This window comes from Kryptolebias marmoratus, linkage group LG24 (assembly GCF_001649575.2).
Source record: "Kryptolebias marmoratus isolate JLee-2015 linkage group LG24, ASM164957v2, whole genome shotgun sequence".
Classification (NCBI taxonomy): domain Eukaryota; kingdom Metazoa; phylum Chordata; class Actinopteri; order Cyprinodontiformes; family Rivulidae; genus Kryptolebias; species Kryptolebias marmoratus.
Window position 1 is genome coordinate 15,396,446 of NC_051453.1, and position 16,576 is coordinate 15,413,021.

The 16,576-nt window shown below is 40.0% G+C and overlaps 1 protein-coding gene across 1 annotated transcript in view; it reads left to right on the forward strand.

Moving 5' to 3' along the window:
• The first annotated feature begins 245 nt into the window (after window positions 1-245).
• The window catches only part of ncanb (neurocan b), a 149,123-nt gene continuing 132,792 nt past the window's right edge, over window positions 246-16,576 (forward strand). The window contains exon 1 of the mRNA XM_017407272.3: window positions 246-742. The gene's annotated coding sequence lies outside the window, so the exon portion shown is untranslated. The remainder of the gene's footprint in view (window positions 743-16,576) is intronic.

Sequence of the window (16,576 nt, forward strand, 5' to 3'; positions counted from 1 at the left end):
TTTTAGCTAGCTTTTGCTACTTTTAAGTGATATTTTTTTTTGCAACTTTTACTTTCTAGCTGGCCTTTTGCTAGATTTAACCTAGTATTTTGATACTTTACTTTTTTGCTGGAGTTTCGCTACTTTTTTCTCTTTAGCAAGAATTTTGCAAAATCTAGCTTCTAGCTATTATTCTGCTTTTTTAAACAAGTTCATTTCAGCTTCTTTATCAAGTTTCTTCACAGTCATTCAAAGCTCAGCATTCACACTCTAGCTGCGTTGGTTCTCCTGTGGTCTCCACCTGAGCCACTAAAAGAGGCTAAAAGCAGCCCTCCTCCATCCTCACACCGTCCTTCTCCGCTCGGCCCGTCCCTTCCTCCCTTCCTCCCCTCCTCCCCTCCGTCCCTCTGCTGTGTGAACACACAGAAGCCCTCGCAGCTCTTTTGTTCAGTAGCGCTCAGCTGCTGGAGAGGTGAGCACCGCTCCGGCTGACGCTCAGCTCTCTCACCGCGGCCGCCTCTCCATCCATCTCCCTCTCCTCCAGAAGACGCGCGGACTCCAGGATCCAGGGTGCAGGCGCATTTTCCACACTCCTAAAAGACCCAGTTCGTGTCCCCGCGTTGACACCGATAGAGCGGCTCGTTTTCGCCGGCACTCGCGGGGTTTTTACGCGTCGGTGGATGGACGCAGCTTTCCACCTGCTCCTGTGAAGCTGCAGCATCACTTTGCATTCCTGTGGACTGGACCTCCCTTCAGCGGGAAGGTGAGTTGTTTTATCTGACCTTTTTACTTTCTCTTTTATGATCGGACATCTAGAATAAGTGAAGTGATGATTTAACCCCCCCTCCATATAAGAAGAGAATGCTCAGCTCGGTCGTGTTAAATCTGGAGATGAGCTTGTCAAACACAAAGATGCATGTCTCTGATCAGGATTAGAAGTGCACCAGGCTACACAAGGGCAGAGCATAAGTCATTGATCTGAAACGCTTCTGGTTATATTTTAATGCTGCTAATTTTAGCAGCTAATTAGTTGAAAATTTGTCATGGTTATAATGAAGTGTCTTACAGGTTGCCATTTTCAGCTTTCCAAACATACATAATCTTTTAATAAATGTATAAAGTATCATTCCAGCTCTTTTCATCCTTAGAATGTTGCGCAACTTATAAGATATTTTAAATATATGGGATTTTAACTTGTGTAAGAATCTTGCAATGAAAAAAAAAATCACCTTTTCTCCTGTAAAGCCGATAGGGAAAGAAGCAGCTTTTGGGTGAAAGTGGAGCGGCAGCACAGGCAGGGATCTCAGAGCTGTCAGCAAAGCAAAGAGAGGAGAAACCAGAGACATTATCTTGGATGGCACTTACACCAAATGGGTCTCTAAATGTTTTCTGTGAAGGAAACTTTCTTCCAGGATAAAGAAAAAAAATAATCGATGAAATCAAAGGAGGTCGACCTGGTTGCCACAGTGATGTACCCTAACATGGTTTTTAGTTGGCTGTGACACAATGAAGGATGATGTTGTGAACGGAAAAGGAAACTGTTAGTTTGTGCTTTTTTTCCCTCCTGTTTTAATTTCAACAAATGAATGGCAGCATTTCTGATACACAATGGCAGGGAGAGAAAGGAAAGAGTCGCTCATGACCCCATGGGAAATTAGGTAGAGACCCAGCCAAGCAGTTTGTGAAAAGGCACCTAGTCTTTCTTTCTTTCTTTCTTTCTTTCTTTCTTTCTTTCTTTCTTTCTTTCTTTCTTTCTTTCTTTCTTTCTTTCTTTCTTGTGCTTGCTGTGTGTCTCAGGTAGTTGTACACACATGGGTGCACAGTCACTCAGGCAGACTATTTAAAGTTGGAACAAGCTGTCCTTGGCAGACTTGATCCAGAACTCATTTTTTATTTGATAATTTATCATCCTCCATCCATTCCAACCTCATTTGGCCCCAACTTATAGATGTGACTTTGTGTCTTTCATTGGGCAAGTTGTTTCTTTCTGATGTGTGGATCTCTACGTTTGTAGTCTAAACTCTCTGTTACCTTTGAGCATCATCACTTTCTGCTGCATCAATAAAATTTGGCTCCACATGAAACTCTTCTTTTTGTCTCTCATCTGGCTTTTAAGACTTCCTGCTTGTGTTTGCATGCATATTTCAAAGGATTCTTGTATTTTTTTTCTCTGTCTGTCTCTTGTCATCTTGTTGGTACTCTCACTCATCACTCCTGCACCAGATCACTCTGCCGTTATCCTCTTTGTTCTCAGAAGACGTGTTCTTTTCTGCGCTTTTGCCGCTTCACTGCTCCTATTTTCACATTTTCGGTGTGATGAGGCATTACACCAGATGAACAATATTTCTTCAGGGAGAGGTTCACTGCCTCTTAGTGGCTCCGCTCCAAGTGTGGTCAATGCCAAAAGGAGCACTGAAATGTTGTCTTTACATCTCAGAAGAATGGATAGAAAAGAATGGGGAGAGGAGAGAAAAAAAAGGAAATAAAGAGTGAAGGAGGGGTAATATCCTGGGGCAGTTTGACAGCATTATCTGCTCCTTGCATGAGGTTGCGTTGTCACATATTTCAATAATGAGCCTTTTTTGGCTGGCTGCGCTCGGCTTAGCGCAGACACTTGTAGCAGAAGATGTGAATTGGCAAAAATTCAGTCACACTCTTGAGTCCCATCCAAGCAAATTGGTAAACTGTGATTTTTTACAGAGATGTTGCTAATGTAAGACATTAATATTCCAACAATGAACCTTCTGCTACGCTTAAAGCAAACAAAGCCACCCTGGCATAGCAGGGGAGAACTGCCAAGCAAGTGCAACGTATCGGAAAAGAGGATCTCTTGGCTTGATTTTGATGGTTTGACTGATGAAAAACCAGCCAGATCCAACTAGAAATCCAATACTTGAAACAAGGTTTCAGCTGTGCTCATGCTGCTGCTAATAGTTGGATCTTTTTGTATTTTTATTCTAAAACACGTGTTTTGTGCTTTTGTCAGATACCAATAGTTGTAGGCTCATGCTTCAGATTATTTTTAGTCTATGGATGTAGAGGGGATGCTGGAGGATTAATGCAAAGAGGGACTAATTTACAGACTTAGGTAACCCTGATCCAAATAAACAGCCAAAACCCACATGGCTGTCTACACACACAGTTAATTCTGCTGGTGTAAATGATGGGGACAGTCAAGCTCTGTATGAGCAGCAGCAGAGCTCTGAGTACACATGACCATAGTTCACATTTTAGCCCATGATCCACTTGGCGACCCCTTTCTCTCCGTCACATGGTTGTTTCTTAATGAAGTCTGCACCTTTTGCTCACCAGGGCACGTCAGTCTGCGTGATGGACAGCTGCACGTCCATTCCCTCCTCTAACCCTGCACCACTGAGGAGCAGTTGGAGCAGAGCCTAAGTGGACTGCTGCACTGCTGCTAGGCTTTGCTTTGGCTAATGATAAAATAATCTGGCAAGCCGTGGTGAACTAGCCACGGCACGAAGAGCCAAGCAAATGAGCAGCGCAGCTGGGCCGTCATGGTCAGCGGCTGAGCAGACAAAGCCCAGGAGGCACAGAGGCAAAGAAAAAAAATCCCTCCAGACGCAGCTCGTTAATATTCATCAGTCACCCAGCTCCCACCCCCCAAGCCCAGCTCTGCACCCCTCTCCCACCAAATGTATTATTCAAAGGTAGCATTTTCTCTATTAAACACCATAAATAAATGATGACATCTGGTAACAGTTTTTGTCTGCTGAATTAATGACAGGAACACGGTGGAGTATTTGTCAGTGATTGGAGGAGAAGGAAAGGAGTGTGTTTGAGTTGGATTTCTTTTCAGCTACCTCTCCTCTCTCGGCTCTCTCTTTGTCTTACTCGCTGGGTACGAAGCCTCTTTTGTTCCTGTCAGGTGGCCTGCCAGTAGATCTGAATTGAATTGCGTCTCTATCAGTCACCTTCAACAACACGCCCGAGGAGAAACAAATACTCTGCAACTGTTTATTTGACCATTATCTCTGCGTTGTCCTGTCTGAGACAATGCTTAGGAAACAAAACGCTCCCTGTGGGCTTTTTATGAAGTCCCAGAACTGGACAGCTTCTTGAGCGCAGCCTGTTTAGTCCATCTTATTGGTTAACAGAACCTCAGTTGAGTTTGCAAATCCCCTGCACATGCACAGAACACAGAGTGAGAGAGTGACTCAAAGATGCATCACTTAGGCATATCAACAGTGTAATGTTAGCATGGTTGTTGTACAGGCTGTAGCTGTCAGACTCTGATGAGCTGGTAAACAGAGAGGCCCACAGATGGCCAGTGTTTTCCAGCCCTGTGTGCTCCGACTCCCAACGGACTAGCATGCATTTTGTTGTGTGTGAGCAAGTGTTCAATTTTAATTTGAAGAAGTACAAAGGAGCCTTTGTGGTGTTATTTCCAGACAGGAAGATCACGACTGAAGCTGGAGAAAAGTACTACACGAGCAGGTGGAAGGATAAGCTGTTGTTGCTGAGAGGGATTTCTGTTTGTCCTCTTCTATCTCACCCTGCCTGTCTGGATCTCACACAGCAGGACTTTTTTTTATGAAGCCAAGGCAGCAGTGTGTGAGACTTATAAAGTTCCCCCCAATCATCAGAGATGTCACTCTGGGGTGGCCAAAACCAATTACTGGGAAAAGTGGGGGAGAATGTGACAGATGTATCATAAATGTCTTTCAGGACGCTGACACTGGACAGGCTGATCCCTGCATGTCGACTTCATGTTGTTGTTTTTATGTGTTGAAGTTTGTGAGGGTTTCTTGGGAAAGTGAGGAAGAATAATATGAAGGGATGCATTTTTAATATTGTTTGCCTGTATTGATAATAACTAATAGTTTCTGTTCAGCCAAACCCAAACACTCTAACTTTCCCTTCTTTGTGTCACTCAGACAGACAGGGAGTCGAATAATGCATTGCTTCGAAAAGTTTGATATTGGTAACTTTTGTTAATTAGAAAAGGATTTAATCTTTTATATTTCATTAAAACCAGTAAAAACACATTTCAATATTTCTTTAATCTGTCTCCTTGTAGATTCACAGTGGTGAATATTTTATTTTCTTTGGAGCATTTTTTTGTTGGTTTAGAATTTTTTGTTATTTGATTTTAATTTTCTAATCCGGCGGCTTTGCACATTCCAGTGAATTCACACACAAACTCTCATGCATATCAATAGATAGACATGAACAGGAACAAAACTCAGGGACATGCATAAGTACCACTACCATTCACTGTTAAGGTAAACCAATCCATGTAAGCGTGTGGCATTCTGTTATACATAATGTTGACGTATATTCTACATGGTGATTATGTCAACATTGATACAACATGGTTAACAAATGTTTAACAAATTAAACAAACTCAAATTATATTGAATGAAGGGAGTTTATTGTTGGAATTAGACGGGTTCATTTAAAAGTGACCAGGCAGATAAATGTACCAGTTTTTTGTGTAGTTATTTTAATGCTAAGATAAACACATTTATATTTCTTTTAAATTCTGGTTTAAACCCACATCTTGTTGTTTGTTATGTCTGTAGCCTTTTGTTGAATCATACTAATGGCTATGAATGAAAAAAAAAAAATCCATTCAATGTTCTTCTGATTCATTCAGAATTTGATAAAACTTCCTTTTTTCATGCTTCAAGTTTTTAGAATAAGCATCAAATTGCCATCTACTTTCAGACTCTTTCCTCTATTCATACTTTCAAGGGTCTTTTAAAAACAACACTGGAAAAAAGAACTGCTTTTATCTGTTTTACCTGATTTTTTTCTTTTTTTTTTGGTATAAAAATGTCTGAGCTGGTAAAGTCTGTCAGAAATCATGTCTCTCTAAAAACAGAAATTTATAGGAAACTAATTTATATATACATATATATACATATATACACACACACATATATATATATATATATATATATATATATATATATATGTATATGTCATTAGTTTTTGACACTTTTTCTTTAATGGTCATCTTTAACACCACAGACAGATGCAAATGATGACCAATAGAGTTGATTTATGACAAAAAAAACACGAATAAACGAAGATGGGAAGTTTTTGCCTCACCAAAATGTAGTCCTCTGTTTTTAACCTTTGCTTAATTTTAGATTGACTAACCAGGTAATTTGTCTTTTAATAACTTACCTGTTGTATTTAGCTTATTAAACAACTACATTTTGTAGAACTGAAGTTTATTTCTGACTGGGTTTGATGAGCCAGTACCTGGGCCAAGCAGGGACAGGACCAAAGTGATTTTTTGCGTCTTCAAACAACTCCAGTCTCAAAAATTTCATTGTGGTTTATGTAAACAATATTATATAACCCTTTACATCACTAACATTTTTGCGCTACAAGTTTAGTAGGGCAAAAAAAATGTATTATTCCAGCAATAAATGTCCCAGGTTGCATTGGAAGTGCTATAGCTAGCTGCTGCTGCCGTTATATGCATGTGTAAACACCCACAGAATTCTATATAAATAGATGTGCTATATACAACTGATGATGATGTCATAGTTTCCAAAATATTGTTTGCATGTATTGCTATGAAATATTTGATTGGACCCATTTTAGCCAACATTTTGTTTACTCACCAATCCAGTCCAGAATTACACTGCATTTCTGCAAACTGAGGCTGTTCAAAACACTATCTACAACAGGTAAGATATTAATTGTTCATATCTGTTCAATACCAGCAAAAGTGTTGATTTGTTTTGTCATTTTCGAAATACATGTAAGACAAGTGTTTTAACCACAATGGTCCTATTGAAAGACAGCATCTTGTCAAGTCAAAACCACCACAAATATATGAACTTGGAATAATGTAAAAATGTAATGAAAAAATGATGAAATCGTTTATAACCTTTCCACAGAACCCCATGTCAAAAGATCTGATCTCTCCTTGTAAGTTAACTAAATTCACTCCAACCAATAACTGCATGGCTTGCAAACATCAACTCGTGAAGCATTTTTGTTATGACACAATCATACAAAAACAAAACATTCAGGTAGCAGCAGTTTTTAACCAACCTGCAAACCTCGCTAGGTGGATTTTGGTTTAGTCGACGTAAAGATTTGTAGTTTTTGTGAGTTTAGCCACAGAAAGCTGCAACTTTCATTGTTAAGAGCTTTGATGCGGTGTGTACCTTTGTGTAAAAGTGTGTGTTTGTGAATAGGTCAGAGGAATCCACAGATGTGCTTATCTGAGAGTGAGCCAGAAAATTAGAAAAAACACAACAAAGAGCTACGTTTCATGCTGGCAGCAGCATCTTTGACATTCACTGCTAGACTTGACTCATCAGCTAATTTGTTTACAATTACCTCTTACAGGTTGCCTGTAGTCTACACACAGCAGCAAAAATAACCTCATCTTAGTCATGTCTCTGATCTCTTGCAGATATTTCACATCATCTCTCCTGAGTCATTTCAGGGAGCTGAAAAAACACCCTCAAAACTATTTCAGCACAGGATTTGTAAGGCTTATTGCATGTCAGACGTCCCATCAGAGCAGTTTGTAGAGGTTCTGCAGTTGGTATATAGCTGCCAATGTTCAGCCGAAGTGGCTTTTAGGAGGAGCTGTGAAGCATGCTGCCTTCAAAGCTCTGAGGTATTACAGCCCAGTGTAGGAACTGTAGAAGGGCTGCAGTGCAGGTGAGTGTGAGCCAGAAAACTGTCCTTATAACAACTTTAAGGTATAATGTTTGTGCCATTATGTGCATGAGTCAACCCGATTCAAGATGGCCACCAAGGCAAATTGACATTAGAAAGCACAACAAGTCTATAATTCAGTCAATTTTACAGACAATGATCTCAAATCTGGTGTGGTTGTAGCTGAGAGTCATTCACAATGGATACTTCAAGTGCTACTTGTGTAAAACTTAAGCTTTCATTTTTAGTCAGTTCAATTCAAGATGGACACCACTGCTAATTGATACCAGCCATAACGAAAATATCTATAACTCAGTTGTTTTTTATAAATAGCGAGCTCCAATTTAATGTTGTAGTAGCTGTTGTGGAAGAAATACATTTCCAGGCACTGTTAGATGAAAACACTCAAACAGTTTTATTTATGTATGGTGCACAACATACAGAGAGCCTTAAAGACAATTAAGAATTAACATCAGAGTCCCAGGTCTGAATGGGAAGCTCCGAACCAAAGCTCTACCTCCAGAGTCCACACAGGAGCTTATATCTAAGATATTAGAGTGTTGGTAGGCGAGAAGGAGATGGGACGCAAGGTCAATCTGGTTTTAGTGAAGAGTAACAGGGTTATTTGGTGAAAACCTCACAGGCTGTGGAATTCAGACAGAATCCATGCATAACATAGTCAAGTCTTGGAATTCAGACATTACACAGTCAGGTGTTATCTTATAAAAACCTTGCCACCACATAGCTGAGAGTCATTAACAACATAAACTCTGAGTGCGACATCCTATGAAAACTCTGGCATGAAAGTTGGCGGGTCACCTAGCAAAGCCATTTTTGAGATAGGAGGGCATCTTTTGGGGGTTTTTTCTGTATTGAAAATTGCAAGTAAACACAAGAAATCTCAGTTGTTTCCACATAAAAGTGATCGAGCTGGTCGGTGATTCTGGTGAGTTTTTGTCGTCGCAGATTTTAATATTCATGGCTGTTATTTATTTATTGTTTTGCATTAGCATGGAGCCTCCGCGTACACACTCTTCTCACTGGATTGAGTAGCTCCTCAGATCTGCCATGGCAAAGTCTAAGCGAACTGCTCGGGTGCACACCACTTCTGTTTTGTAATTAACTGTCACGCTGCAGAATTAATTGAGATGAAAATGAAGAGACGTCGCCACAGTCCCTCAGTCGTTAGTCAGGCAAAAATTCTATTAATCAGCTATCTGCTTTTGGCTGCTTTCTTTATGTCTGCATGTGCGTCTGTGACACAAACAGCTGTTTCCAGCCTGAAGGGGAGTGTGGAGGGCTTCCTTCCGCCTTGTCTTTTCGGATTTTTCCATTCAGCAGCTGAAATGAAAAAGGCTTTCTGTCCTAATAATACCTCCTGGTGCAGAACTGCTGGAGAATTCCAGTTTGCCTCTTGGACCTCTTTGATAAATTTGGAAACCGCTCTCAGAGCTGTTGATAGGGCACCTCTAGTGACTGTGAAAGACTTCTGTGTGTGTGTGTGTGGTAGATAGGGCTGCTGCCACATTCAAAAGTAGTCAGTGCAGAAACTGATTAGGGTGGTGGTGGTGGTGGTTGGGGTTCTGCCGTCTGTGACGAATCTGCACTGGACTGTTGGCTGAGCTGTCTGACTACTGTCTGTCACTGCAGGGGTTGCAGCAGCTGCTCTGAAAGCTGGGTGTGTGTATAGTTGCTAATAAATGAATCTGACTTCTCCTCTCAGTCTTGACTTTCTCCAGCTGTTACATTACAGGCCCATCAATTCACTAGAAAGCAGCTTAAAAAAAGGTACTGCACAATTTTACTATTTCATTGGTTGTGAGCCTTCAAGGTGCTCAACATAACCACTTGTTTGCACCAGCTATGGGGACAAAAGGAAGATTTTAAGCTTGGAGAGCTGCAGTGACCTCAGGCATTTAAGGCCAAGATCTAATTGGGCTTTGTCTTGGCGTGACCTTCATTGTTTGACAGAGAGTGGGAGAGAAAGACACCCCAAAGCTGAGGTTATCTCATCCTCTCCTCTCCATGTCAAACCACCGAGCTGAACAGGAGAGGAAGCATGTTCGAGTAACCATTAGCGCACCACTTCCCTTGTGCTTTCCTGTAAGGGTCAAAGCTGTCTGTGGCCATGGAGTTGATGTTTTAGCATTGTGTGTGTGAGTGTGTGTGAACGCGTATCTATACTGTGATTACGTTTGTGTTTTGTGTTTGTCTTGGTTGTGGCATCGAAAGACTTGCATTTGAGAAGTTGAAAAAAAGTGACTTGGCTCTGTGGCTCGTGATAGGACTTTGCCCTGAGCCATTAGCAGTCAAGCTGTGTGTGCTTCAGGTGTTCTCAGAGGGAATGGAAAAAAGAAATACTCCCCGCTGCAGTGCACACTCATTCTAAAAGGTCCCTTGTGATTTATTTGGCAAACATTTCTTCAGACCACCCGCCACCACTCTAGTGCACACACTGATTTTAGGTGGCCGACGGAGGTTCAGATCAGAAGATGTCCTTTTTGCAGTTTTCTTTTTTTTGGTTGTGGTGCCACAAATCTATATTCCAAATTTCTCCTCTTTTTTCCCCGTCTCCATGAATCAAGGTCATAATTGAACTTTGGCACGTTTACAAGTGCGATCCTACAATCATGCTTCCTGATTGGGATGTTTATGCCTAATCAGGATCTCAGACAGGACAGCTTCTTCAGCAGCCCATATCCACACACTGCAGCAATCACTGCGTTTGTGGTTTTCTATGTGTGACTACAAACAGCCTTAATTGGCTGCTGTGTCTCCTGTGACCACACTGCTGCTGCTGCTGCTGAAGGAGAAAAAAACTGCTGGGATTATTGTCATTAGCATCGTAAATGAACGCTCCAGATTACATTTTGATTCTAGGCGCTTTTTAGAAATCTGTTTGGTTGTAGTCTGTGTTTAGTCTGGCATGCTTTGTCTGAACTGTATAATCCAGAATGCCCCTCCAGCTGCAGTGTAGCCCATGCTTAATCCGTGACAGTGAGCTCTGCTTTTAGCTCAGTTCTTCAAAGGAACCTGTAGTTTTTTATGTTACCTTATTACCAAAAAGCATGTATGCTTTAATGCCAGTCACCTCCCACAGTTAGGTGCTGGTGTCAGGTTGAATTTCTTGACCTTTTCTGTGGCAGCTGGTTTCTCTTTAGTTGACATCATCTTGAGAAAACAGAAAATTTCTTCTTAGCAACTTTTATTAAGGGTTGAATAATAGAGTTGGGAAGTCGTAGGTGCATTTCTAGATCGTCAAACCTATTTTAAAACTTGCAAAAAGTAAATAAAAGAAATTTACAAATTTATTCTAAAACATGCATCTAAAGTGAGTTTGTCTTCAAGGTTTACAAACCTTAAGTTTTCTAATTTCGAAACCTTTTAATCACCAATTCTCAAAGTTTGGACGTTTTACCTCCTTCTGTGTAATAGTAATAGCACAAATTGAACTATTTATTCTGTGTTAGTAAATTGTTGCTGTAATTTGTAGCTCCCTGCTTAATGTGAAGCTCGGCTTGCAGATTTTTCTTTCAGGGCTTAGATTTGTGAAGTTGCTGACAAAAAAAATAATTAAATAAATATTCTGATAGCAGTGTCAGCTACATGTTGTACAGCGGTTTTCTGAGTCTATCCCAGGGCATCTTAAACTCACTGAAACCACCACAGAAAGCTCTAGTTTTCCTTCTTGAGTGCTATAAAGCAGATATTAGTGTGACAAAGGACCATGCTGGTTCAAATCTCTGGTAACTGGGACCAGTTCTCTTACAGACAATGAAAGACTTGTTTCTAAGTGATAACTAGTGTTAGTCAAATAATACATTTCCTGTTCTAAGAAGCACATATCTGAACTTTTGTGCTCTCATAGAAAAGCCTTAAATTGATGGCTGGTATAAAGAATTTTAAACTGTAAATCAGCTGAATTTTGAAAAGTTAAGAGACTCTCACACACACAAACAAAAGCTGGTTGAGGTTGGCTGCTCACTTAGAAATATAGAACAAAACACTCCATCATTATTTATTTTTTATTGTTTTACTGGAATGTATTCATTTGATTTAGTTTACTGCAAACTTCAGATGCAGTGCAACATTCCTGCAGTTCATTAACTTGAAGTTGACCCCTCATTACTCCATCAGCTTCTGTGGAGACGTCTGTTAGGAATTAGTACCGGGTGTTTGTTTCTCCTGTTACAGCCCATATCAATAAATATCAGGAAATATTATCCTACGTGTTAAATTACTTTTGACATCATCTCCTTCAGTAGGAGGTCCTGTGGGAGCAACGGATGGAGAGTGAGGAGAATAAGCTTGTTCATCATGCCATATTTCAGAAGCATTTATGAATATCATAATCAGTCTCTTGGGCTTTAATAAACTTTCTTTTAGCCCTTCTTTGGCAACTCTATGCTCTTTATGGTTTTATTTCTCTAGCTGCCTCACCGGACTTTTATTTATTCATCTTTTTCATCAAGAAAACAAGGTCATTAGATTCCGAGCATAAAAATTACAAGATTTAGCAGAGAAAAAAAACCCAGTTTCTTGCAAATATCTCATGTTCATGTTTACATTTATAAGACTGAATAAAACAATGCAGCAATATTAGAGCCATGAAAACATCAGCACCCACTGTTTCTTATGGAACTGCAGAAACCTTGATAGCATACCACATATGTCCAGACCTCCCCAACATCGCACTGGACCACAGCATACGTTCACTTTTCTCACTATTGATGCCTCAGACAACTATTTTCTGTGGTACATCTCACCTTTTTGACTTCTCCTGCTGTCTGCATGCTGCAGAGATTCCTGTAGCTGCCAGAATAAATCCAATATAACACATTTTTTCAGGCAGAAAACATCCAGTCCACATCTGGACAATCCTTCTCTTATAAAAAAAATATTTGAAAGGTGAAAACAGCTGTATCTAGGAAGAGATCAAGCTAAAAATTCCAAATATCAATGAGTATAAAAAACACTTCCCTAATTTGTTTCATGCATCTTACTAAGTGCTTGGCTTGTTGTTTCATCTAAATAAACCAGCTAGAATATTTAATTTTACGTTTAAGATTAGATGATTGAGAACAGTTCTGTCCTATTTTGTGTAGAGATGGATATAATCAGAGCACTGATCAAATAAAGGCTTTGGCATTATTTATTAATTTAAAGTATTTAACTGCTAAGTAATGGTATCAACTTTCAGGTACAGATCTTTAGAAAAAGTGAGAAATAAAACATCTTAATAAATCAGCCTCTTTTCTTCATGAGTTATACTATTATGTTGATAAAGCACTTCTAAAAGTCTCTTTCACCTGTGTAACACTTCAGTGATGTAAGCCGTTACACTGTTGTGTGCTGTGATCTGATCCTGACACTTTCTTCTCAGCTTTTGCTGAAGGATGCGCTAAATGTGCTAAATGCCAAAAGTTATTATCCGCTCCACAGGTAGGAAAACATAATGTTACCTATACTGTTTTTCCTTTTATTTCTTCATTTCAGTTCATCAGTTCTTCAAGCAAGTTGGATCATTCCAAAATGAAAAAAAAAAAAAAAAAAATCAGTAATCAAAACGAATAATCTCATTTTGGCATTTTATTTTAGGAAATGCAATTCTGTCTTTAAAAAAAAATAAAAACTTTGAAGGAATGCATACTACCTGCCGTCTTTTGAGCCAGACTACGATCATCTTGTGATGAGAAATAACAAAGTTATAGCCCTTTTAGTCAAACCTTGTGACATTATGCATGATCTCTTGTGATACAGTGAGGTCTTGTGTGCTCTATTAGCACTTGAAGTATGATTTGAGGATGAATCTCAGCTACTACCACATCAATTTTTAGCTCAATATCTGTAAAATTGACTAAGTTTTAGCAGTTTTGTGTTGGCTAAAGTTGATCAGCTATGGCAGCCATCTTGAATGTGGTTGACTCCAAAAGGTATTCAGTTCTAAATGTTTTAAATGGGAGGCAGCCCACTCATTGAACAGTTGGTTGCTTTGACAGGACAGCATTCATTAGAGCTTGATGTGAAATCAGCAGGTATGAGTCTAATGAAAGGAGAAGTGCTCTGAACCAATGACACTCCTCTGCACATATTGTGTCAATAACACATTACTGCACCCAAAAGATGAAGCCAAAATAGATTTTATTATTAATATTATTATTTTCCCCTTCATATAATTACTAACCAAGTCTTGCTATTGGATTCAGCTGCTGTTCTGGGATCCATTACTTGATACACGGCCCACCTCAGACATGAAGACCGTGCCAGCGGAGTCCCACCACGGCGGGACTGAGGGAGGACAGCCGAGAGCTTGTGGCTGCGTGTGATGAGATGAGATGTGTAATTATCCGAAAGCCGGCTTGACAAACTGCTGCAGGTGCATGAGCGATGACGGCAAATGAGCCAACAGAGAGGTCAGAGGGAAGCAGAGGAGGAGTTATTGTTGCACGTCAAACTCGGATGTGAGCCAGTTTTTATGCAAAAGCGCAAGAATATCTCATTGTGTCTTTTCTTTTGCTTCAGTGTTGGAACAATATGTGAGTACTGCAATGTTTGTTACATTCGGGGTGGATAAAGAACCCTTTGCTGCTGCTGCTGCTGCTGCTGCACTGAGAATAAATTGCACACAGGGGGTGCAAGCTCTAGTATGAATTGGGCACTTTGTTTGCACCGCTGAGAGTCCAGGTGGAAGAGGTGGAGGTTAACATCACCAATCAGGGTAATTAATTGCTCCAATTTAGCCATTAAGTGTTGAGTTGGAACGGAGAGCTGACACCTGCAGGGTCTCTGAGAGAGTCACAGAAAGTGAAGGGTGGGGGGAGTGAAACACGAGGAGAGGAGGAAGGGGAGGAAAGTATTGAATGTGTCATGCTAGGAGGAAAATGAACTCACAGTGAATCAAATTAAATTTGCTCCAAGAATAAGTAATGTTACTGTACAAAAGGAATATTGATTTATTTATTTCTGCTGCGGTGTAAAGTTAACAGAGTTCATGGAGGGAAAGGGAGTGTGGATGTGTTTATGTTTGTGTGTGTGTGTGTAATTGTGGTCCATGCATAAATGCTCACCATAATGTAAATCAATGCGTTTAAAGATGAAGACGTGTTTTAAGGGTAAAGGTTGGGCTTCGGACCTGTATTGACCACAAGGACGAGCTAGTCAATGCAAGCCCTTTGTAGTCATGGAAACACGAGTGTGTGTGTATGTGTGTTTAAAGTCTGTAGGGTGAGACCTGCAGTGGGTCTACTTCTGCCAAGACACTCATCAGTGATCCCACAGCGAGGAAAGAACAGGACAGGAAACTGAAAGGGCGAAGTAATGATTGAAAGAAAATCAAGATAAAGAACAGTAAAAACTGGCAGAGACATGAATTGGTTAGATAAATGAGGGAGATTTCCTATTTTAAACTAATGTTAATGGCATTTTTTAACAAATGTGCCAGATTATTAATTTTTTTTAATGCCGAACAAATTCATTTTATAAAAAGACAGTCATTTCATGTTTAAAATCCTTGGTTTCCATTTAATAATTGAAAAGAAATGATTTTGTTATACTTTGAGCATTGTTTTAGTGCTAACCTTCAAATGTTAAGAAAAAACAAAGAAAAGAGGCAATGATATTTGCCAGATCTGTTCCAACCAGACTGAATACAGAATAATTCAAAGATTGCAGGAGTTGGCAAAGGAGGAATTGGCAACCTGAGTTACAATGCCGCCATTGAACATCACTACTCAGGTTGCTGGAATTTGTTTTGAAGACTGTGTAAAGTCTTTTGTGTTGACATCAACAACTTGTATCCGTTTTATTGACAAGCTAGTGGAAAGCAACGTACATGTCAGAAGAAAGGAGTCACACTCTTGCAGGAAAATGTAAGCTCTTAGAAAGAAGTTGATGTATGTTGCATTTGCTGTCTTTTCTTCTCCAGAACTGGTCTGCAGATACATGTATAAGACCAGTGTGTGTGTGTGTGTGTGTGTGTGTATATATATATGCCCTTGTCCATAAAATGTGAACAAGGGCTAAGATACAAAGATATTGGCTAAGATACTGTGTTACTTACAGATACAGATACAGACTGACAAACAGGTCATAGCTAACCAACCGGACATTGTGGTGATAGATAAGATACAAAAGAAAGCAGTGGTGATAGATGTAGCAGTCCCAAGTGACTGTAACGTCAAGAAAAAGGAGCATGAAAAGCTCGAGAAATACCAAGGGATGAAAGAGGAAATAGAGAAGTTGTGGAAAGTCAAGGCCTCAGTGGTACCAGTGGTCATCGGAGCACTCCGTGCTGTGACCCCCAAACTGGAAGAGTGGCTCCAACAGATCCCAGGAACAACCTCAGAGATCTCTGTCCAGAAGAACGCAGACCTAGGAACAGTTAAGATACTGCAAAGAACCTTCAAGCTCCCAGGCCTCTGGTAGAGGACCCGAGCTTGAAGTGAAAGTAGAACCGCCCATGTGGAACAAATAGGGCAGATGGATGTTTTTTTAATTTTTATTTATATATAGTCTACGAAGGATTTTTTTAAATTAAAAAAGAGTAAATGCATAAGAAAATATGTATTCCTTGTACCTTTTCTGCTTGCAATGATATTTATGTGAGAAAACACAGAGAAGGAAGGAGATAAATCACCACTTTAAACAACCCAATAAGCACAGTGTCATCCACAGAAATAGGCTCTCCATCTATGGCTGTTGTGTACAAGCAGGTTTGTAACAAATGGTCCAAACAAAGTTGGCCTGATAAAGAAGAAACAAAAGTTATTAACTTCAAACACTACCTAAACTACATATATATATATATATATATATATAAAATTCCCTTCTCACCCTCCGTGGGTGGTCTTTGTTTCATCCTCTGAGCTCGGGTCCTCTACCAGAGGCCTGGGAGCTTGAGGGTTCTGCGCAGTATCTTGGCTGTGCCTAGAACTGCACATTT